At 40.2% G+C, this 25,630-nt stretch overlaps 1 protein-coding gene and 1 pseudogene across 1 annotated transcript in view; both read left to right on the forward strand.

The window, feature by feature from the left end:
• The window catches only part of LOC134809284 (aspartate aminotransferase, mitochondrial-like), a 251,345-nt pseudogene extending 246,234 nt beyond the window's left edge, over positions 1-5,111 (forward strand).
• KLF8 (KLF transcription factor 8) overlaps positions 1-25,630 on the forward strand; it is a 381,472-nt gene that overhangs the window by 292,027 nt on the left and 63,815 nt on the right. The gene's annotated exons all lie outside the window — the stretch shown is intronic.

The following is a 25,630-nucleotide window of genomic DNA, read 5'->3' on the forward strand; positions in this document are numbered from 1 at the left end:
ATTGCATGACTAAGTCTTTTGATCTGTCTTTTTGGTTTGTTTGTTTGTTGGGTTTTTTTGTTTGTTTTCTTGTTTATTTTTGTGGGTACATAGTAGGTGTATATATTTATGAGGTATATGAAATATTTCATACAGGCATGCGATGTGAAAGAAGCACATCATGGAGAATGAGGTATCCATCCTCTCAAACATTTATCCTTTGAGCTACAAACAATCCAATTACACTCTTTTAGTTATTTGTACATGTACAATTAAGCTATTGCTAACTATAGTCACCCTGTTGTGCTATCAAATAGTAGGTCTTATTTCTTCTTTCTAACCATTTTTTTGTACCATTAACCTTCCCCCCCTCCCACCTGCACTCCATTATCCTCCCCAGCCTCTGGAAACTATCCTTCTACTCTCTGTGTCTATGAGTTTCATTGTTTTTATTTTTAGATCCCACAAATAAGTGAGAACATGTAATGTTTGTCTTTCTGTGCCTGGCTTATAACATAATGATCTCCAGTTCCATGCATATTGTTGCAAATGACTGAATATCATTCTTTTTGTGGCTGAATAATATTCCATTGTTTATATTTACCACATTTTATTTATCCATTTATCTGTTGATGGGCTGTTAGGTCCCTTCCAAATCTTAGCTGTGGTAAACACTGCTGGAACAAACATAGAGGTTCAGATATCTCTTTGATATACTGATTTCATTTCTTTTGGGTATATACCCAGCAGTAGGATTGCTGGATCTTATGGTAGCTCTGTTTTTAGATTTGGAGAAACCTCCAAACGGTTCTTCATAGTGGTTGTACTAATTTACACCCCCACCCAAAATGTACAAGTGTTCCCTTTTCTCTGTATCCTTGCCAACATTTGTTATTGTCTGTGTTTTGGATAAAAGCTATTTTTAACTGGAGTGGATGACATTTCATTGTAGTTTTGATTTGCATTTCTCTAATGGTCAATGATGTTGAGCACCTTTTCATATTCCTGTTTGCTATTTGTATGTCTTCCTTTGAGAAATATCTATTTAAATGTTTTGATCTTTTTTATTGAATTATAAGATTTTTCCCTATATTGTTGTTTGAGCTCCATATACATTCTGGTTATTAAACCTGTGTCAGAAATGTAGTTTGCAAAGATTTTCTCCCACTCTGTGGGTCGTTTCTTCACTTTGTTGATTGTATCCTTTGCTGTGCAGAAGCTTTCTAACTTCATGTGATCCCATTTGTCCATTTTTGCTTTGGTTACCTGTGCTTGTGGAATATTGCTCAAGAAATTTTTGCCGAGGCCAACGTCTTGGATATTTTCCCCAATGTTTTCTTGCAGTAGTTTCATAGTTTAAGATGTTCGATTCAAGTCTTTAATCCATTTTGATTTTACTTTCGTATATGGTGAGAGAAAGGGGTCTGGTTTCATTCTTTTGCATATGGATATCCAGTTTTCCCATCACCATTTATTGAAGAGACGGTCCATTCCCCAATGTATGTTATTGTCACGTTTGTCAAAAATGACTTCACTGTAGATGTGTGGATTTTTTTCTGGGTTTGCTATTCTGTTCCACTGGTCTATGTGTCTTTTCATGCCAGTACCATGCTGTTTTGGTTACTATATGTTTAGCATAATTTGAAGTCAGTTAATGTGATTTCTTTGGTTTTATTGTTCTTGGTTAGGATAGCTTTGTCTATTCAGCTTTTTTTTTATGGTTCCATATACATTTTGGAATAGTTTTTTCTAGTTCTGTGGGGAAGGTCTTTGGTATTTTAATAGGAATAGAGTTGAATCTCTAGATTGCTTTAGGTAGTGTGGACATTTTAACATAGTTAATTCTTCCAATTTTGAACATGGAATATTTTTCCAATTTTTAGTGTTCTCTTAAATTTCTCTCATCAGTGTTTTACAGTTTTTATAATAGAGTTTTCCCACTTCTTTGGTTAAGTTAATTCTTAGATATATAATTTTATGTGTGGCCATTGTAAATGGGATTACTTTAAAATGTTTTTCAGACTGTTCACTGTTGGCATATAGAAATGCTACTGATTTTTGTATGTTGATTTAGTATACTGCAAATTTACTGAATTTGTTTGTCAGTTCTAGTAGCTTTTTTGTGGAGTTTTTAGGCTTTTGCAAATATATGAATATATCATCAGCAAACAAGAATAATTTGATTTCTTCCCTTCCAATTTTGATGTCCTTTATATTCTGCTCTTGTCTGATTGCTCTAGCTAGGACTTCTAGTACTACGTATAAGAACAGCATTGACAATGGGCCTCCTTGTTGTGTTACGGATCTTCAAGAAAAGGTTTTCACTGTTTTCTCATTGAGTATGGTACTAGCCATGGGTCTGTCATATATGGCTTTTATTATGTTGAGGTATGTTACTTGTTTCCCCAGTTTCTTTAGGGTTTTTTTTTTTTATCATGAAGGGATGTGGAATTTTATTAAATGCTTTTTCAGCATCAGTTGAAATAATCATATGGTTTTTCTCCTTCATTTTTTTAAGTTCCTCTGTCAGACCTTCTGTTGTCCTATGAAAGTTCCAATGTAAGTTGCCCAGCAAAATACAAAGTCAAACTTAATCCCCATAGTATGACATTAAACTGTCTCTAGATAACAACAGTTTGATTCTAAATGGAGAGCACTGATCTGTTTCATTTTAAGGGTAACCTACTGCTTGGGGATGGGGTGGGGGGAGAGTATGTGTGACATGCTTTACTGAATCTGTGTTAATCACATCCTTCCCCACCTTTGTTCTAATTTTAGAAGCTGGGCAGAGAAATCGAGCTGGAAAATGACCTACAGATATTACAGTTTTATTCTTGGAAAATGGAGGTTGTCTATTAGTGTGATGGTAACAACCAACTAATAAAATTTGGAGACTAGACTGCTTGTCATGTCTGGGGTTCACTGGAAATAAATGATTCACTGGAACAATTCTCCTGTCAAAAAAAATGTGAGGTTTGTAACTTGCCCTAAGTATAACAAGGGATATATTTTAACAAAGGATGTATTTTTTCTTAAGAAGCAACCATTTCTCAGCTTATACATAATAGCAATAATAAAGGCTTTGACCCTATTAATGATTTTCTTATTTAATCTTGATTTTTACAGTTCATCACTGCATTTCATTATGGGAAGATTTAAATATTAAATAGAAACTACCTAGCTTAATAAAATCTGAACACAGTTAATGTCTGTCATAATGCTCATTTTAATACATTTCTATCCTTCATTCTGTTGATATTATGTATCATATTGATTGATTTGCACACATTTCACCATCATTGCATCCCAGGGATTGCACTTGGTCATGATGAAGGATCTTTCTAATGTATTGTTGAATTTGGTTTGCTCATAGTTTGTTGAGGATTTTTGCATCAATATTCATTAGAGATATTGGCCTGTAATTTTTTTATATGTCTTTGTCTGCTTTTGGAATCAGGGCAATACTAGCCTTGTGGAATGAATTTTAAAGTATTCCCTTTTCACCTATTTTTTCTGAATAATTTGAGTAGGATTGGTGTTAGATCTTCTTTAAATGTTTGGTGGAATTCACCAGTGAAGCCACTGGGTCCCAGGATTTTCTTTACTGGGAGACTTTTTAATACAGCTTCCATCTCATGACTTATTATTCATCTGTTTGTGTTTTGGATTTTGTATTAGTCTGTTTTCAGGCTGCTAATAAAGACATACCCAAGACTGGATAACTTATAAAGGAAAGAGGTTTAATTGACTCACAGTTCCACATGGCTGGGGAGACCTCACAATCATGGTGGAAGGCTAATGAGGAGCAAAGTCACGTCTTACATAACAGCAGGCAAGTGAGCTTGTGCAGGGGAACTCCCACTTATAAAACCATCAGATCTCATGAGACTTATTTACTACCATGAGAACAGTGTAGGGGAAACCACCCCTATGATTCAATTATCTCCACCTAGCCCTTCCCTTGACACATGGGGATTATTACAATTCGAGGTGAGATTTGGGTGGGGACACAGCCAAACCATACCATCCCACCCCTGGTTCCTTTCACATCTCATGTCCTCATATTTCAAAACCAATCATGCCTTCACAACAGTCCCCCAAAATCTTAAATCATTTTAGCGTTAACTCAAAAGTCCACAGTCCAAGGTCTTATCTGAGACAAGGCAAGTCCCTTCCACCTATGAGCCTGTAAAATCAAAAGCTAGTTAGTTACTTCCTAGATACAATGGGAGTATGGGCATTGGATAAATAAACCTATTCAAAATGGGAGAAATTTGCCAAAACAAATGGGCTACAGACCTCATGAAAGTCCAAAATCCAATGGGGCAGTCAAATGTTAAAGCTCCAAAATGATCTCCTTTGATTCCATGTCTCACATCCAGGTTATGCTGATGCAAGAGGTGGACTCTCATGGCCTTGGGCATCCCTGCCCCTGTGGCTTCTTAGGGTACAGCCTCCCTCCTGGCTGCTTTCATGGACTGGTGTTGTGCCTGCAGCTTTTCCAGGTGCATTGTGCAAGATGTTGGTGAATCTACCATTCTGATGTCTGGAGGACGGTGGCCCTCTTGTCATAGCTCCACTAGGCAGTGCTCCAGATGGGACTCTGTGTGGGGGCCCCAACCCCACATTTCCCTTCCACACTGCCCTAGCAGAGTTACATGAGGGCTCTACCCCTGCAGCAAACTTCTGCCTGGACATCCAAGCATTTCCATACATCCTCTTAAATCTAGGCAGAGGTTCCCAAATGTCAGTTCTTGATTTCTGTGCACCCACCGGCCCAAAACCACATGGAAGCTGCCAAGGCTTGGGGCTTGAACCGTCTGAGGCAACATCCTGAGCTAGAACTCAACATAGATGTTGGCCCCTTCTAGCCATGGCTGGGACACAATGCATCAAGTCCCCAGACTGCACAAAGCAGCAAGGCCCTGGGCCCAGCCCATGATATTATTTTTTTCCTTTTAGGCCTCCAGGCCTGTGATGGGAGGGGCTGCTGTGAAGACCTCTGACATGCCCTGGAGACATTTTCCCCATTGTATTGGCAATTAACATTTGGTTTCTTGTTACTTGTGCAAATTTCTGCAGCTGGCTTGAATTTCTCCTCAGAAAATGGGTTTTTCTTTTTTATTGCATCATCAGGCTGCAAATTTTTCAAAATTTTATGCTCTGCTTCCCTTTTAAACATAAGTTCCAATTGCAAACCATATCTTTGTGAATACATAAAACTTAATGCTTTTAACAGTACTGAAGTCGCATCTTGAACACTTTGCTGCTTAGAAATTTCTACTACCAGATGCCCTATATCATCTTTCTCAATTTCAAAGTTCCACAGATCTCTAGGACAGGGGGAAAATGCCACCAGTCTCTTTGCTAAAGCATAACAAGAGTCACCTTTGCTCTAGTTCTCATATCCATCTGAGACCAACTGGGCTTGGACTTTATTGCCCATATCACTATCAGCATTTTGGTCAAAGCCATTTAACAAGTCTCTAGGAAGTTTCAGACTTTCCCACATTTTGCTGTCTTCTTCTGTTTCCTCCAAGCTGTTGCCACCTCTGCTTGTTACCCAGTTTGAAAGTTGCTTCCACATTTTTGGGTATCTTTACAGCCACACCCCACTCTACCAATACCAGTTTACTGTATTAGTCTGTTCTCATGCTGCTTACAAAGACATACCCAAGACTGGGTAATTTATAAAGAAAAGAAGTTTAATTGACTCACAGTTCCACATGGCTGGGGAAGCCTCACAATCATGGCAGAAGGTGAATGAGGAGCAAAGTCACGTCTTACATCGTGGTAGGCAAGAGAGCTTGTACAGTGGAACTCCCATTTATAAAACCATCAGATCTTAGGAGTATTATTCACTATCACAAGAACAGTATGGGGGAAACTGGCCCCATGATTCAATTATATCCACATAGCCCTGCCCTTGACACATGGGGATTATTACAATTCAAAGTGAGATTTGAGTGAAGACACAGCTAAACCATATCAGATTTATTTCTGGTTCAATCTTGGTAGTTTGTATGTGTCTAGGAATTTGTCCATTTCTTCCAGACTCTCCAATTTATTGGCATATATTTGCTCATAATAGCCACTAATGATCCTTAGAATTTCTGCAGTATCAGTTCTAATGTCTCCTTTTTCATTTCTGATTTTATTTATTTGGGTCTTATTTCTTTTTTTCCTCATCTGGCTAAAGGTTTGTCAATTTTGTTTAACTTTTTAAAAAACTAACTTTTTGTTTCACTGCTTTTTTATGCTTTAATTTTAATTTGATTTATTTCTGCTCTAATCCTTATTTTTTTTCTACTAAGTTCTGGTTTGGTTTGCTCTTGCTTTTCTAGTTCTTTAAGATCCATTATTAGATTGTTTATTTGAAGATTTTCTTGTTTTTTCATGTGAGCACTTATAGCTGTAAACTTCCCTATTATACTGCTTTTGCTGTATCCAATAGGTTTTGGTATGTTGTGTTTCCATTATCATTTGTTCTAAGAAATTTTTCAATTTTAAATTTTTCATTGATTCACTGATCATTGAAGAGCATATTTTTTAATTTCCATATAGTTGCACAGTTCCAAACTTCCTCTTTTCAATAATTTCTACATTCATTCCATTGTGTTCAGAGAAAATACTTGATATTATTTTAATTTTTAAAAAAATTTTTAAGACTTGCATGTGATCTAACATATGGTCTATCCTTGAGAATTATCCACGTGCTAAAGAATAAAAATGTTTATTCTGCAGCTCTTGAATAAAATATTCTGTAAATATCTATTAAATCCATGTGGTCTACAGTGCAGATTAAGTCTGCTGTTTCCTTGTTGATTTTCCGTCTAGAAGATCTGGCCAATCCTGAAAGGGGAGTGTTGAAGTCTCCAGCTATGATTGCACTGGGGTCTTTCTCTTTAGCTCTAATATTTCCTTTATATATCTGTTTGCTGTCGTGTTGGGTGCAAATGTATTTAAAATTGTTATATCCTCTTGCTGAATTGACCCCTTTATCATTATATGCTTACATTCTTTATCTCTTCTTATAGTTTTTGTCTTGAAATCTATTTTGTCTGATATTAATATAGTTACTCCTGCTCTTTTTTTGGTTTCCATTGACATGGAATATCTTTTGGTATTTTTTCATTTTCAGTCTCTGTGTGTCTTTACAGATGATGTGTGTTTCTTGTAGTCAGGAGATCCATGGGTCTCGTTTTTTCATTCATTGAGCCAGTGTGTCTTTTGATTGGAGAGTTTAGTCCATTTACATTCAATGTCATTATTCACAAATAAGGACTTTAGCCGGTCATGGTGGTGAGTGCCTGTAATCCCAGCTCCTTGGGAGACTGAGGCAGGATAATTGCTTGAACCCATGAGGCAGAGGTTGTGATGAGTCAAGATCATACAGCTGCACTCCAGCCTGGGTGACAGAGTGAGATTCCATCTCCAAAAAGAAAAACATAAATAAGTAAATAAGGACTTACTTTGCTATTTTATTATGTGTTTTCTGTTTTGTTTTTGTTTTTGTTGTCTTCTCTACCTTCTTTCTTTCCTTTCTGTCTTTATCTAGTGAATGTGATTTTCTCTGGTTATATGATTTTGTTTATTGCTTTTTTGTGATTCATTGTATATTGTTTGGTTTGTGGTTACCATGAGGCTTGCAAATACTATCTTATAATCTATTATTTTAACCCAATAACAGTTTAACACTGTTTCCATAAACAAACAAACAAGCATAAATAAAACTAACAAAAACTGTACTTTTTAAGTTTGTCCTCCTGCTTTTTAATTTTTTATAGTTTCTATTTGTAACTTATTCAATGACTATGTCTTGAAAAGTTGTTGTAGTTTTTATTTTTTATTGGTTCATTGTTTATTCCTTCTACTTAAGGTAAAAGTAGTTTGCACACCACACTTACAGTGTTATAATACTCTATGTTTTTCTGTGTATCTACTATTACCAGTGAGTTTTGTACCTTCAAGTGATTATTTATTGCTCATTAATGTCCTTCCCTTTTTGATTGAAATGCTTTCTAGCATTTCTTGCAGGACAGGTCTGGTATTCATGAAATTGTTCAGCTTTTTCTAGGAAAGTATTTATTTTTTCTTCATGTCTGAAAGATACTTTCACTAGATATGCTATTCTGGGATAAGTTTATTTTTCTTTAGCACCTTAAATATTTCATGCCACTCTCTCCTGGCCTTTAAGGTTTCCACTGAAAAGTCTTCTGCCAGAGGAATTGGAGCTCTATTATATGTCATTTGTTTATCTTACCTTGCTGCTTTTATGATTCTTTCTTTATCCTTAACCTTTGGGAGTTTGATTTTTAAATGCCTTGAGGTAGTCTTCTTTGAGTTAAATCTGCTTGGTGTTCTATAACCTACTTATACTTGGATATTGAGATCTTTCTCTAGGTTTAGGAAGTTCTCTGTTATCCCTTTGAATAAACTTTCTACCCCTATCTCTTTCTCTACCTCCTCTTTAAGGCCAGTTACTCTTAGATTTGCCCTTTTGACACTATTTTTTAGATCCTGAGGCATGTTTCATTTTTAAATTTTTTTTTTTACTTTTATCTCCTCTGTATATTTTCAAATAGTCTGACTTCAAGTTCACTAATTCTTTCTTCTGCTTGATGAATTTTGCAATTAAAAGACTCTGATGCATTCTTCAGCATGCCAATTGCATTTTTCAGCTCCAGAATTTCTGCTTGATTATTTTTAATTATTTCCATCTGTTTGGTAAATTTTTCTGACAGAATTATGAAATCCTTCTCTGTGGTATCTTGAATTTCCTTGAGTTTCCTCAACACAGCTATTTTGAATTCTCTGTCTGAAAGGTCGCATATCTCTGTTTCTCCAGGATTGGCCATTTAGTTCATTTGGAGAAGTTATGTTTTCCTATCTGGTGTAGATGCTAGTAGATGTTCTTCGTTGTCTGTGCATTGAAGAGTTAGGTATTTATTGTAGTCTCCACTGTCTGTACTTATTTGTCGCCGTCCTATTTGGGAAGGCTTTCCATATATTTGAAAAGACTTGGATGTTGTAATCTAAGCTCTGTCTGCTTTAGGGGGCACCCCAGGCCCAGTAACACTGTGAATCTTGTAGACTTGTAGAGGTAAGCCTTTATGGTCTTGGACAAGATCCAGAAGAATTCTATGGGTTACCAGGCAAAGACTCTTATTCTCTTCCCTTACTTTCTCCCAAACACACAGAGTCTCTCTGTCTCTTCTGAGCCATCTAAAGCTGGGAGTGGAGTGACACAAGAACCTCTGTGACTACCACCATTATGAATATACTGGGTCACACCTGAAGCTACTACAGCACTGGGTCTTGCCCAAGGCCTGCTGTAACCACTCCGTGGCTACTGTCTAAGTTTGCTCAAGGCCCTAGGGCTCTACAGTTAGCAGGTTGCAAAGCTAGCCAGGCCTGTGTCCTTTCCTGCAGGGCAATGAGGTCCCCAGGCCCCGGGTTGATCCAGATGTTCCGTTAAGGACTCAGGGACTAGAGTAAAAAACCTTTGAATTCTACCTTGTGTTCTTTTGGATTCCGGCTAAGCTTGCACTCAAACCACAAGATACAGTCCTTCCCAGTCTTTCCTTCCCTTTCCAAAGGCAAAAGATCCTCACCCTATAGCTACTGTCTCCCCAGGCCATGAGGAGTACTGTAAGACTACCACTGATGTTCCTTTAAGGCCAAAGTCCCCTTAAGTCAGCTTTTCATGGATACTGCCTGGCCTAGGACTCATCCTGCAGGATAGTGGGCTCTGCTCTGGCCAGGGCAGGTCCAGAAATATCAACCAGCAGTCACATTTTAGAATCGAGGACCCCAAGAGCCCACCTGGTGCTCTGTCTGTCTGTGGCCATGCTGGTACCTGAGGTACAAGACAAGGTCCCCTTTGCTTTTCTCAAGCAGAAGGAGTTTTGCCCTGAGGCCACCACAGCTGGTAATGTGCTGAATCTCACCTGAATCTAGCAAATCTCAGCGGCTCACCCAAGGCCTTCAGTGTAGTACCTGGGCATTGCTGCTGGTCATTCAGGGCCCAAGGGTACTTCATTTAGCAAGTGATAAATGCTGCTAGGCCTGGGTCCTTTTCTTCAAGGCAATGGGTTGTCTTCTGGCCCACGATGTGTCTAGAAATGTTGTCTGGGGTCTAGGGCCTGGAATGGGGGTGTCACAACTCTGACCAGAGTCCTATCTTGCTGTGGCTAAGCTGGTACCCTAGATGCAAGACAAAGTCCACTCCACTCTTCTCTCTCCTCTCCTCAATTGAAAGGAAGGGGTTTCTTTTGTAGCTCAGAACTGTGTAGCCTGGTGTTTCAGGTAGGGTGATGCTTACACTCCCTTGGCTGTCCCAGCTGATGTTTCAGTATGTCTTGTGCCCCCACAATCCACTGTCTCTAGGCTTAGTTTAACTCTAGGATTCACGTAAGTGTTGCAGTCCTTATGGCCTGGACGGCCTTTCAAGTTTACTTAGAAACCTAGAGCACTTTGGCCCTCAGTGATGAGGTTTGTGGGAACTCATGTTCGAACTGCTGTGATTGGCAATTCTCTGGCTAGGGCTGGTTTAAATGCTCCTCCTGTGTATGGGTGTCAGCTGAGTTTGGTCTGGTTTTTATTTCTGCTCTAACAGGACCCCACTGAGTTCAATGCCTCAAATTGCTGTTTCCCCTCTCCCAATGCCCAGAGGCCACCACTGCTGGGTATTCAGGGAGGTGTGGCACTGGCAACTCAGGGCTGTTTTTTCTATCTCTTCAGTGTTTCTTTCAAGGATATGAAGTTAAAACCAGGTACTATGAGTGCTCACTTGATTTTTGCTCCATATGATGGTGTTTTTCTGTGTGTAGATAGTTAACTTGGTGTCCTTGCAGGGAGAGGAGAGACGATTAGTGGATTTTTCTATTCTGCCATCTTGCTCCACCTCTCAGCATGAGTAGGTCTTTTGTTCTTAAAGACATTGTTGTTAGCCTAGGCAGCCTGGAGGTGGTGTTATATTAGATTGGTAAAGGATATATGTGGCCAATGCTTTTGCTAATCAGAGTCCTGAAGACAGTAAGATCCTGGCACTGATGCATGAAATAATTGACCATATCTGAAAATATTTCTTTGGCAGTCAGTTTCAAATAGACAGTGACCTAGTTACTAATCACCTGGTGATGGTTTATGTCACCTGGTGATGCTTTATGGTATAGTGAAACATGCATCAGCTCTGGGATTAATCAGAGCTATATTGGAATAGTAACTCTACCATTACTAGTTGTGTGACTTTGAGTCTCCTGTTCTCATCTTTTAAAATGACCTATTTATTTTTCTTTTGTTTTCTTTTCTTTTTTTTTTTTTTTTTGAGACAGTTTCACTCTTGTTGCCCAGGTTGGAGTGCAATGGTGTCATCTCAGCTCACTGCAACCTCCTCCTCCCAGGTTCAAGCAATTCTCCTGCCTCAGGCTCCTGAATAGCTGGGATTACAGGCACCCACCACCACGTCTGACTAATTTTTTGTATATTTAGTAGAGACAGGGTTTCACCATGTTGACGAGGCTGGTCTCTAACTCCTGACCTCAGGTAATCCACCCGCCTTGGCCTCTCAAAGTGCTGGGATAACAGGCATGAGCCACCACACCTGGCCTAAAATGACCTATTTCATATGGGTCATAGATGTAAGCATTAAATTAGGTAACATACAGCTTAGTAGTTAATATTAAGACAACATCTGGTGGGGGGTACTTGTCACCCCAGAAGCCCCAGAAGGAGTGTTACAGTCAGCACTCTTTTAGCTTTGCCATCTGCAGATGGCTTAAATGTTTAATGGCTCAGTGGACCCTCTGCCTTTTCACAAGGGCACAGGATCAGTGTGACAGGCTTCTGTATCCTAAACTTTTGCCTGGCATCCAGGAAAAATCAGGTCACACAAACGAATTGAAGGATAGTAAATTCAGGGGATTTTATTGCTGATGGAAGTGGCTCTTGGCAGGAAGGGGAGCTAGAAAGGGGATGGAGCAGGAAGGTATGCTTCCCCTGAAGTCCAGCCATCTCCAGCTGGACTCTTCTCTGAAGTCCTGCCATAAAGCCGTCCCTCTGAAGTCAAACTGCTTCTCCTTGATGTTCAGTTGCTTCTTCTCTTCTCCCTTTCTCTGCTCTTTGCCAGTGAAGCCTGGAGTTTTTATGGGTATAGGATGGGGGGTGAGGGGGGCCAGATGTGGTTTTGGAAAAGGCAACATTTGAGTGGGAAAATGGGGATAATAAAGTTCTCAGTTTGGGCCGATCTTCCAGGCTTGAGGGCGGGGCCCTTGCCAGGGACCCCAGCTTTTTCTGCCTAGAATTTCTCTGCCTCCTGTCCCTATCACTGTTTTAAGTACTTTGTGGATTATCTCTTTAAAACTTCACAGCAATTATATGACATAATGTTATGAACTGATTTGTGTCACACCCCTGCCTCAAATTCATATGATGAAGTCCTAATGCCCAGTATTTCAGAATGTGACCTTATTTTGAAATAGGGCTATCACAGATGTAATTAAGTTAAAACAAGGTGATGAGGGTGGATGAATGACCTCAGTCAATCCAACATGACTGGTATCCTTATGAAAAGGGGAAGTTTGGACACAGATACATGCTTAAAGAGATGATGCGAATAAATATAAGAAGAAGATGGCCAATAACCTTTCAAACATGAGACAATAAATGTCTGTTGTTTAAGCCAATCAGTTGTGGTACTTTGTTATGTTAGCCCTAGCAAACTAATACACATAAGTACTGCAAGTAGCCTCACTTTACAAGGGAAAAGACCAAAACACAGAGTGGTTAAAAAATTTACTCAGCATCACAGAGCCAGGATTGGAATCCAGGCAGTGCAACTCCAAAGTCTAAACTATTAACCACTACCTCGTACTGCCTTCCTTGCATAAACATATCTTGAACCTTATAACCCATTTTATATTTGACACATAACAGGTGTTATGCTCAGCACATGTCATTATCTTTCCAATTTAGAAAACTATTGCTAAATTATGCACTATGAGACAGAGGTAAGCGGCCAAGTTGATCAGTAGACTATAAGTCTTTTGCAGACAGTGGCCAGGTCTTAATTTATTTGGAATCTCCTAGAGCCTACCAAATAAGATGCATCTCATATTAAGTGCTCAATTAAGTGCTCAATTAAGCATCTCATATTAAGTGCTGCCCTTATTGTTGTTATTAAGGGAATGTAAGTGACAGCTTGAAACTACCACTGTTGCATTGGTGATCTGTATATTAAATGAGCCAGTCGTCACTATTGTAGAGATGGCTAATTAATTCAATAAGAATTAGATGGAGAATTCAGGAGAGTTTCTTGGACAAAAGATAAAACAATGCTTGGCTCCAAACTAAATAAGTCTCATTTAATTCTAAAATACTTTTGGAAGAGAGGCCCAAGTCGAGGCTCAGAAAAGTGTGTTTATATAGAGTAAAACAAGACTTGAGGTCTCCAGAAGCAATTGGTGCTCTATGAGGTTTAGGTCCTCCATAGTGAGCAAACAGCTTCTCAGAAATTCACATATCCAATTGCTGGCTGGGTGCGGTGGCTCATGTCTGTAATCCCAACACTTTGGGAGGCCGAGGCAGGTGGATCACTTGAGGTCAGGAGTTCAAGACCAGCCTGGCCAACATGGTGAAACCCTGTATCTACTAAAAATACAAAAATTAGCCAGGTGTGATGGCCAGCACCTTTAATCCAAGCTACTCAGGAGGCTGAGGCAGGATAATTGCTTGAACCCAGGAGGTGGAGGTTCCAGTGAGCTAAGATCATGCCACTGCACTCCAGCCTAGGAGACAGGGTGAGACTCTGTCTCAAAAAAAAAAAAAGAAAAGAAAAGAAAAGAAAAAGAAAGAAATCCACATATCCAATTGTTTACTTGGCCTTGCCTATAAGGCACCTTGAACTCAAGTCATCCAAAACCAAATTTATAATATTCCCTCCCCAAACATGTTTTTTTTTTTTATTGTTTCTCGGTGAACGACACCACTATTCATCCAGTTGCTCAAGTTAGAATTCTAAGAATCATCTTAGACACTTCCCTCTCCCTCACCTTCAGTATTCAATCTGTTCCCTAACTTTGTGGATTGGACCTCCTATACTTATCTAAAATCAGCCTACTTCTCTTCATCTTCACTTCCCCTACCTAGTGTAAGTTGTAATCCTTTATTGCTGAAGTCCTGCACCAGCCTCCTAATTGGTCTCCCCTAATTTGCCACATCCCCTTCCAATCAGTTCTCTATGATGCAACCAAAAATATGTTTTCAAAATGCATGTTTTATCATGTTGCTTCTCTGCTTAAAATGTTAAGTGGCTCCTCAACAAAGCTCTTTGTTTTAATTAATTTATTTATTTTAGAGGTCTTTTTCTGTCACCCAGCTTGGAGTGCTGCATGATCATAGCTCACAGTAACCTTGAACTCCTGTGCTCAAGTGATCCTCCTGCCTTAGCTTTTCCAGTAGAGCATACCACCATATCTGGCTGCTGATTTATTTATTTATTTATTTATTTATTTATTTATTTATTTATTTTAGCAACATCGTCTTGTTATGCTGCCCAGACTGGTCTTGAACTCCTGTCTTCAAGTGATCCTCCAACCTTGACCTCCCAAAGTTTTGGTATTACAGGCATGAGCCACCACATCAAGCCAACAAAACTCTTTAGGATCACTATAAACTCCTGTATAGTGTGGCCCCTTCCTTTATCTCCAGCCAGCTACTTATACTACATGTCCTCTTGCTCACTTTCCTCCAATTTTTCTGGCCTCTCCTGTTTTTGAACATGTATGGTCCCTCCTGCCACAGGGACTTTGCTTATGAGGTTCCATCTTCCTGTTCCCTCCCTGTTAGCTTTTACTCATCCTCAGGTAAACCTTCCTTGATCTCCCTTGCTAGCTTTTACTCAACCTCAGGTAAGCCTTCCTTGATCTCCCTTGCTAGCTCACATCTCTCTCATAGCATATAGTATGTGCCAAACAGATGTCTGTCTGTTTAATAAATAGCTGGATTTTAAGAGGGAAAGGCCTTAATGTTGCTCAGAATCTGGTTCTCCTGGCCCATGGTAGCCAGGAATGTGAACATGTGCATGACTGTTTTACAGAGTTAGTGAAAATATGTGCTGCCTACTTGGAGAGCATAACTAAGAAAAAATTAGTACTCATTGACTTCCTATCTTGGAGGCATACTCAAGAATAGTGAGCCACATCTTGGCAATGCTTCATATGTAGCATGCATTAGAAACCAGCAATATGGTAAAAGGGCTCATTATTGGTAGTGTTTTCCTGATAGAACCAAATTAGAGGCGGATTGCTTCAGGTTCCATCTAATTGGATTTGTAGAATCCAGGGTTCTTCCATGCCATTCTCAATTGTACTATTTATTTATTTATTTATTTATTTATTTATTTATTTATTTTATTCTGAGACAGAGTCTTGCTCTGTCACCAGGCTGGAGTGCGGTGGTGCGATCTTGGCTCACTACAACCTCTGCCTCCTGGGTTCAAGCGATTCTCCTACCTCAGCCTCCCGAGTAGCTAGGACTACAAGCTCATGCCACAACGCCCAGCTAATTTTTTAAAAAATATTTTTAGTAGAGACGGGGTTTCACCATGTTGGTTAGGATGGTCTCAATCTCTTGACCTTGTGATCCACCTGCCTTGGCTTCCCAAAGTGCTGGGATTACAGGTGTGAGCCACCGCAGCCGGCTGTCAGTTGTACCTTTTAAAAGGCTAAAGATATTGGTTGAACTCAAGAGTTAGAGCAGAAGCAGATATTTTGACAGGCAGAACACTGAAATGGAGAAGTAAATTAGGATTGGGAATGTGGATAGATAGCAAAAAGTAAGGGCACTACCCTGAAGAAGGACGAGTGGTGGGTAGAGGTCCAAGCTTCAGGCCCTTGGTGATAGCTGGGGTCACTTGCTGCAGACCAGGTGAGAGTGGAATCACTACTGGGGATGGAATTTGCAGAATCTCAGAAACTAGTCAGGTCAGAGATGCGACTACTGAGCAGCCATTGCATCAGTAGCACTAGTGTGAGGCAGAATCATTTGACTTGTTTTACATACCAACAGCAGAAAGGAAAACCTGTACCTGTGCCTGCATCTGTGTAAAGAGGATCCAAAGATAACCTGTTCCAAGGGGCAGGGATAAAAGAACTTTGATGTTTTTGATTAAATTATTTTAGAACTCTATAAATGTCTGAGATATCAGATAAAGTATGTAAACTCACCCCTGCTACAAGCAGGAGATAGTGAGGTAATATACTTAGGCTAGAGTTCTGGGAGCTGAGCCAAGAGGTCCGGGTTAGAGTGATGGAGAGCACAGTCCTGCTCAGTAACAGATATATCTTGGGGTATGATAAAAACAGTCCTTTCGCTGGTTCAAAACATGTTCTGTGATAGGAACTCCTAAATAAATTGACTGTTTCCTGTGTACAAAACTGGCAATAAACATATCACCAGTCTCCTCTTAAAACCAGTAACTCCTCTCTTTTATTATAAGCAGATCATCATTCCATCTGAGCAATATATTATGACAATCAAAGGAACCCATCATGTACTAGTGATATAGTCAAACTTAGAACATAAAAGTTAACCTAACACATGTTTACTGATACATATAATTGCTATCTTGCTTTACAGTAACTAGTCATAAATAGTAAGGAAGGTTTAAAAACCGATGAAAAATTCAACTTTTTAATTTTACACTAGGTCCCAAAGGGGCAAATCTCCTTCTCAGAAACTATCCACTCAGATTTTATAGCTGTAAAAGGCTTTTTGAGGATTAGATTAGGCTCTCACCTTGAGAAAGTAGAGATGTGAGATTAAAAAATCCATTTGGTTTAGGGAAGAGGTTAACAGCATGAGGCCAAGACCTCACAGTGGTCAAAGGAATTTGTGTTATTTCTTTTTGTTGAGATTCTCATAATATTTTTTAAATGAATTATCAAAAATAGCGTCTTCAAAATTGTGGCATATTTTAAATTTTCACACTAAACAAAACAACATTTTTTTAACAAGCACACATAATAGAATTCTATTTACAAGATGATAAAAATATTCTTATATATAAATATAAATGTCATAATGTGCTGTAGAAGTACGTGTAGTCCAATCATAGGCTCCACGTTTGAATTTGTATGATGAAATATTCTTTCAGAAAAAAAGAAATATTATTTCAATGTTGTGATTTGGCAATAAAGGCGGAAGTTTAAATTTAATAACTTTTGGGAATTTGAGGCCTTGACCAAGTGATTTTTCAGGACCCATCTGTGATAGTCCATGAAAGAAACCTCTTTTGAGGCCTCTCTGAGGAGTAGAGTATCATTAAACACAGATGATTAGTGGCCAATTATGACAGTTTCTCCAGCAGGAGGGGTCTGTGCGGGCATAGAGACTATTACAATCAAGAGGTTCTGAGCCCTAAATATTAGCAACTGGGAATGGGCCATTGCTAAAGCGCCAGGCTTGTTTCTTGACCTATACTAAAAATAACTTCCATAAATGGAAAAAATGAAAATAAAAGTGCTTCTTAGCTATCACGAGGCTAGTGTCCAGAAATATTCAGATAGGGACCAGTGCTGAAGATGCCTGCTGACCCCTATCCTCTCCCCAATGTCCTCACCTTCTCCCACTTTTTCCCATCCTTGCCCCCCTACTTCAATTCAGAACTGTTGAAAGAATACAAAAATTAGCTGGGCATGGTGGCACGTGCCTGTAATCCCAGCTACTGGGAAGGCCGAGACAGGAGACTCGCTTGAACCCAGGAGGCAGAGGTTGCAGTGAGCTGAGATTGTGCCACTGCACTCCAGCCTGGGCAACACAGCCAGACTGTCTCAAAAAAAGAAAAGAAAAGCTGGTAAAAGGTTGAGACTAACTCTGAACATTGGGGGGCAGTAAAGATTACAATCTGGTATGTACTTGGCTATAAAACAGGGATAATAACTCAGTTCCTATTCAGGGTAAAATAGGAATCTCAACGTTGTACTGAGGAGTAAATGAAGTAATGTATGTATAGTGCTAATTTGATAGCTATTATTATTAGATGCTTTCATAAAATAGAGATGTAAAAAATTAAAGATAGAAAATATTCCTTGCGCTAAAGATCTACGAAATGTACTTCCTGTGGATCACTTGTCGGTTTATAACACCTGTAGAGCAATAATAGAATAACAGAATATATATTCCTATTCCCTAAAGAGCAAGACCTAGGCCATTAGTACTCCAAGAATTGCAATCATTGCTGACTATTAGTCCTCAGAATAGCAACATCAGCATCACCTGGGAATTTGTTACAAATGCAAATTATTGGGTTCCACCCCTGACCTACTCTATCAGAAACTCTGGAGGTGGGACCCTGCAATCTGTGTTTTATCAAGAACTCCCAGGAATTCTTATGCATGCTAAAGTGTGAGAACCATAAGACACTGAAGTGGGTTTGCTTTTGTTTTTCGTGGGTTTTTTTTCTTTCTTTTTTCTTTCCTTTCCTTTTCTTTTTTTTTTTTTTTTTTTTTTTTTTGAGAAAAAGTCTCACTCTGTCGCCCAGGATGGAGTGCAATGGCTTTATCTCGGCTCACTGCAACCTCTGCCACCCAGGTTCAAGCGATTCTCCTGCCTCAGCCTCCCGAGTAGTTGGGACTACAGGCATGCGCCACCACACCCAGCTAATTTTTTTTGTATTTTTAGTAGAGACCGGTTTCACCATGTTGGCCAGGCTGATCTCGAACTCCTGACCTCAAGTGATCCGCCCGCCTCAGCCTCCCCAAGTGCTGGGATTACTGGCATGAGCCACTGTGCCCAGCCCAGATACTGAAGTTTTAAGTGCTGTCATAGACTCTCAATTCTTTGAGAGGCACTTCTTTTTCACAAAAAAAGTGCTATTATTCACATAAGCCTTTTATCAAATGTGTTCATGTTTCTCTCACAAATGTGTATTATACAATTCTCATGTTTTTATTCTGTGCTTTGTCATAGTTTATATAGTTATCTGAATAAAGAATCTGACATTTTGGGTTTCCATTTTTAATATACTAATTTATATTCTTGGCAAAATAATTTAAGTTAAATTACACTTCCTTACTTGCACATAAGCATAATAAGCCATATTGATTATTTCATGGAAAAAATAAATCTGTGCATTTCTGGAGCTCTAAAATGGGAAAAAATAATACTGGCTGGAATCGTCAGAACTAGTTCTGAAGTAAACTTTAAATTAAAAAATAGTTCTACAGCAAATGGCTTTTTTTGGTCACCTTGGAAAAGTGCCTCCTGTTTTATTCCTACTTCGGTCGTGATTAGAGGCGCCTCCCCTGGCCTTATTCCAACACAGCGTGGCCAAGGACAGATATGAACATGCAAAAAGGATTTTCATTTGGCAAAACTTGTTTATGATAGTTCCTTATCCAGACCTCTAGGGTTCATTTCTGAGGATCCATGTCATGTCCTATTGTGTCAGGAATTGGTGGGTTCTTGGTCTCACTGACTTCAAGAATGAAGCTGCGGACCCTCGCGGTGAGTGTTACACTTCTTAAAGGCAGCGTGTCAGGAGTTTGTTCCTTCTGATGTTCGAATGTGTTCAGAGTTTCTTCCTTCTGGTGGGTTCACGGTCTCGCTGGCCCAGGAGTGAAGCTGTAGACCTTCGCAGTGAGTGTTACAGCTTTTAATGTGGCACATCTGGAGTTGTTTGTTCCTCCCTGGTGGGTTCGTGGTCTCGCTGGCTTACGTAGTGAAGCTGCAGACCTTCACAAGTGTCACAGCTCATAAAGGCAGTGTGGACCCAAAGAGTGAGCAGCAGCAAGATTTATTGCAAAGAGCAAAAGAACAAACCTTCCACGGTTTGGAAGGGGACCGGAAGGGTTGCCACTGCTGGCTCGGGCAGCGTGCTTTTATTCTCTTATCTGGCCCCACCCACATCCTGCTGATTGGTCCATTTTACAGAGATCCGATTGGTCTGTTTTACAGGGAGCCGATTGGTCCGTTTTGACAGGGTGCTGATTGGTGCATTTACAATCCCTGAGCTAGACACAAAAGTTCTCCACCTCCCCACTAGATTAGCTAGATACAGAGTGTCCACTGGTGTATTTACAAACCCTGAGCTAGACACAGGGTGCCGATTGGTGTGATTACAAACCTTGAGCTAGATACAGAGTGCTGATTGGTGTATTTACAATCCCTTAGCTAGACATAAAGATTCTCCAAGTCCCCACTAGATAGCTAGACACAGAGCGCAGATTGGTGCATTTACAAACTTTGAGCTAGACACAGAGTGCTGATTGGTGCATTTACAAACCTTGAGCTCGATAGAGAGTGCCGATTGGTGTATTCACAATCCCTTATCTAGACATAAAGATTCTCCAAGTCCCCACCAGATTCGCTAGATACAGAGTGCCCATTGGTGCATCCACAAACCCTGAGCTAGACACAGGGCGCTGATTGGTGCGTCCACAAACCCTGAGCTAGACACAGAGTGCTGATTGGTGCATTTACAATCCCCCAGCTAGACATAAAGGTTCTCCAAGCTCCCACTAGACTCAGGAGCCCAGCTGGCTTCACCCAGTGGATCTAGCAGCAGGGTGCAGGTGAAGCTGCCTGCCAGTCCCACATGGTGGGCCTGCACTCCTCAGCCCTTGGGCAGTGGATGGGACTGGGCACGGTGGAGCAGGGGGCGGCGCTCGTTGGGGAGGCTTGGGCCGTGCAGGAGCCCACCGTGGGGGCAGGGCATGGCAGGCTGCAGGTCCAGAACCCTGCCCCCGGGGAGGCAGCTAAGGCCGGGCGAGAAATCGAGCACAGCAGCTATTGGCCCAGGTGCTAAGCCCCTCACTGCCCGGGGCTAGCGGGGCTGGCCAGCGGCTCTGAGTGCGGGGCCAGCCCAGCCCACGCCCACCCGGAATTCTAGCTGGCCCGCAAGCGCCGCATGCAGTCCCGGTTCCCGCCTGTGCCTCTCCCTCCACACCTCCCGGCAGGCTGAGGGAGCTGGCTCTGGCCTCAGCCATCCCAGGAAGGGGCTCCCACAGTGCAGCAGCAGGCTGAAGGGCTCCTCAAGCGCGGCCAGAGTGGGAGCGGAGGCCAGGGAGGCGCCAAGAGCGAGCCAGGGCTGCGAGGGCTGCCAGCAGGCTGTCACCTCTCACTATGGTCCATGTTCTTTGAATCCCGCTACAATCAAAACAACTGAAAGGAGTGATATGTTATGTGATCTTGGCAAACTCACTTAACTTCTCTCTGCCTCAATTTTCTCCTCTGTAAAATGGGGATAATGGTACTCATAGGAATTAAATAGCTTACTACATGTGAAGCACCTAGAACAATGACTGGCACACAGCAAGCACACTATTCACGTTAGTTATTATTACAGAAATGTAGACTAATTTCAGCCTCAAACTCTTACTCCAATTATCATTAATAGGAATAAATAACTTACTACAATCTAACCTACCCCCAACACTATGGCCCCTTGCCATCCCAGCACATTCAGAGCTTTGTAGATCAGAGAAATCAGACATGAACACTGCAATAAAAAGCAAATGAGGATATCATTTAGTTAGCCAGTCGGTGAATTTAGCAAATATTTATTGAGCAACTACTCTCTTTCAAACAATGGATCACATTTGTGGGTAAAGTTCACCTAGATTCTGCCTTCACAGTAAGGATTCTAGTGGGAGAGACAGGCATAGAAAAAATAATCACACAAATACATAACATACCTAATTACAAAATGTGATTATTATTACTAAGCCAAATTTCTAAGCAGAGAGAAAGATGTAGCCAGGATTTGTGTACTTTGCCTTGCAAAGCATTGTCTTGAGCAAGTGGCAAATCCTGGCTGGGGAGACTCATCTCTAGGGAGAAAAGCACAAGCTATTTCTGAAGGCTTTTTTGTTGTTGTTTTTTGTAGATCACATTAAGAGATTTTAGTTTTTATCTTACACCTGTTTGTTATTTTTTTTGTCTTTTTTTTCTTTTTGTGGAGAATGGGGTCTCACTATATTGTCCAGGCAGGTCTTGAACTCCTGGGCTCAAGCTATCCTCCTGCCTCTGCCTCCCTAAGTGCTGGGATTACAGGAGTAAGCCATGGCGTCTGGCTTAGTTTTTATCTTGAGGGCAATGAGACACCTTTGAGAAATTTCTGATTTTGGAATGGTAAATTTTAGCTGCAGTGCATGAGGGCAGAAACGGTTAGGGAGACCAATTAGGAGGTCATTTAGATAGTGCAGGTAAGAAATGTTATGGTGGGTCTTGTTACTAGTATTACATACTTGTGCTCCTTGAGTATTCTTTCCTGAAGCTGATATGACCTAGGTAAATGAACAGTATGATAAGATGTTGCTTTAAAAACAGTTCATCTTGTTTTATCTAATTATATCAAAACTACAAATTTGTCATAGAAAATTTGAAAAACAAAGAAGTATAATAAAGGAAATAAAAACCACCATAATCCTTCAGCTACCTACAACTACAGTACTATGTCCAACTCGATTTTTTTATTATAAAAGCAATACATGATCTTTATAGAAAAATTTTTAAGTAAGATAAAATTTTCTTATAATCCTACTAGCTATCCTTTGTTTTAATGCTAAACTGTGTTTGTTTCTGTGGCAAAGTTGAATGGCATGTGTGTCGGTCTAATAAAATGTAAATGATAGTGTAACTATACTATGTCCTGTTTTTACACTTAATATTATTATACAAATATTTTCTGTAGTGATTGAGAATTCTTGAAAAACTTAAATTTTAATGGCTATATAATGTCTATCTCTTACTCTGTTCCTGCTCTTATAACAAAATACCCCAGACCTGGTAATTTATACATAAAAGAAATTTATTTACCACAGTTCTGGAGATTGGAAGGTCCAAAATCAATGTGCCAGCAGATTTGGTGTCTGGTGAGGGCTCACTGCTTCCAAGATGGTGCCTTGTTGCTGCATCCTCCAGAGGGGATGAACACTGCCTCCTCACATGTAGGAAGGGACAGATGGGTAAAAAGGGGTGAACTCGTTCCCTGAAGCCCTTTTATAAGGACACTATTCTCATCTTTGCAGGTGGAGGCCTCATAACCTAATCACCTTCCAAAAGGCCCTACCTCTTAATACCATCACATTGGGAGTTAAGATTTCAACATATGAATTTGAAGGTCACACATATACTTAGACCCTAGCAGTGCATCAATCATATGGGTGTACTATAATTTAGTTACCCAATATCTTATTATTAAACATTTAGATCTTTTCAATTTTTTCATTATTATATTTAAATCTGGGGTGACCGTCCTTTGTTTCCATCTCTGGCTTTCTGGTAATAGAGACATTTATTCTCACCCTTGCACTTGTTTACCTGGTAAACTATATGGTAAAGCACCTTGGTCTCTGTGAGATGGCATCCCTGGCCTAGGGGTCTTTATTATTTTGCTCTGATCAACCAACTAATAGGTGGTAAGGGGGTATGACAACTATGTTATGCAAGAGATAGATTATGCAATCAGGCAAATTTATGGGAGAGGACAGAAGGTGAGACCTTTGAGGGATCATGACATAGAAGGAATAGACTTGTTCTATGTTTCTCCAGGGATGAGTCACAGGACCAATAGGTGGAAATATCAAAGAGGCATATTTCAGTTCAACAAAATAATAGCAAAAATTTATACAGTGCTTAGTCTGTGGCAAGTACTCCTCTAAGCATGTTTATGTACATGTATTAAGTTACATAATTCTCTCAATATCCTGTGTGGTAAGTACTATCATTATGCTCACTTTACAAAGGAGGAAGCCAAGGCCCAGATAGGTTAAGTAACTTGTCCTAGGTCACACAGTTAGTAAGTGGCGAAGTCAGTATTCACATCCAGGCATTTGCAGCTCTAAATTATTCCATTCTACAAACTTTTATTACTTGTCATATGACAGGCAGTGTGTTCAGAGTTGAAAGCATAAAGATGATTGAACTACTATTAGACTCCTGGCCTCAAGGAGCTGACAGTCAAATGGATAAGACTGCCACATAAAAAGAGAGGTATACTACATTGCAGTGAGCCCTCTGAGAGAAATATGTCAGAGTGCTGTAAGAGTCAGAAGAGGGCCCATTAGCCCAAACTGGAGGTTCAAGGAAGAAGAGTAGAAGGCTTTACCTAGGCTCAGTGGAAAAATGCCATGTTCTGTTCACAATTCTGCCATGGGCACAGGAGGAGGGGGCAAGCTTGCTTCATATTTATTGATTTCGGGGTTAGACTCTCCTCTAGACCTAGGTGTCTAAATAAGGGAACTCCTGAATTGGGAGTAGAATTTAATTCAATAATGGTTTGCTAAAGTTCAATTATTTATGTTTTAACTTCATGATTTAGACCATATCTGAGTACTACCTATATCATTATTTACTTAATATGCTTCTTTAAATACACTGACATGTTTTACTTAAGTAAATTTCATCAAAAATAGCATTACCATAAATGGAAAGCTAGTTTTACTCTCCATAAATAGAAGGTAACCATACAGATAAATATATACTATTAGAAAATATTTATCTATGTACCACCTAAATCACCTGGTATGAATGCCACTGGATGAAATAACCTCTTTGGGTCCTTCCTACACCAACATTCTGTGATTGGGTGACTAAATCTTGCTAGTATGTATGTATGCATTGTTTTATTTTCAGTATATTTGTGTATATTCTCCCCACTTGTTCACATACTCCTGGCCATTTAGTTGTGTGTTTATATCATGTAAACAGGTATCGTTGCTTATATCCCCATAACATACTAATTAGACTCTTATCTTGGATCAAATAATTTATTTCACCTTAGGAAGTAAATCACTACTGCTAATCTGCCTGGCTTACTCTTTTAAATACCCTGCTGGCCTGACTTGAGAAGGGAATATCCTGTTATTGTGGCTCCAGGGTAAACTGCTCCAACTATATTTGTGGTATTGACTTGAGAGAAAAGGACTACCACAATGCAAGGCCATTTGGGCAAACAAAGGACAGAGGAAATGAAAAATGAGGCTGCAGTACTTCAATAGGTGTGTTGGCAGAAAGGTTTTAAGAAAGCACCAAAGACATCCTCCCCACCCTCTTTATTCTCTCCCTTTTACTTTCTGAGGGAAGTGATAAGACTGCAGTGGGAAGAAGGGTGAAGGCCAATCTCCTGTTGGCTTAGGGGACAGTGAAAGATGGATACCACCCCTCTGTTGGGGAAGTGAGAGCTGCTTGTGGTAAGTAACACAAGGATGATAAGCATGAGCCTGCCTTTGGGGGCCTTCAGAGCCCTGGCGCCTCTCTGGATTAGCTCAGTGATAAAAAAGTTCCTGTTCTATTTATGCATTTCCTTAGACAATCTCATATATTTATTTGTTTAATATTAAAGCAGTAATTCAAGTCTTTTTCTTTTTTTTTTTTGGACAGAGTCTCACTCTGTGGCCCAGGCTGGAGTGCAGTGGTGCGACCTCAGCTCACTGCAACCTCCGCCTCCCGGGTTCAAGCAATTCTTTTGCCTCCTGAGTAGCTGGGACTACAGGTGTGCACCACCATGCCTGGCTAATTTTTGTATTTTTAGTAGAGACCAGGTTTCACCATATTGGCCAGGCTGGTCTCGAACTCCTGACCTCGTGATGAATCCGCCTTGGCCTCACAAAGTGCTGGGATTACAGGCGTGAGCCACGGTGCCCAGCCT

This window comes from Pan troglodytes, chromosome X (genome assembly GCF_028858775.2).
Source record: "Pan troglodytes isolate AG18354 chromosome X, NHGRI_mPanTro3-v2.0_pri, whole genome shotgun sequence".
Taxonomy (NCBI): domain Eukaryota; kingdom Metazoa; phylum Chordata; class Mammalia; order Primates; family Hominidae; genus Pan; species Pan troglodytes.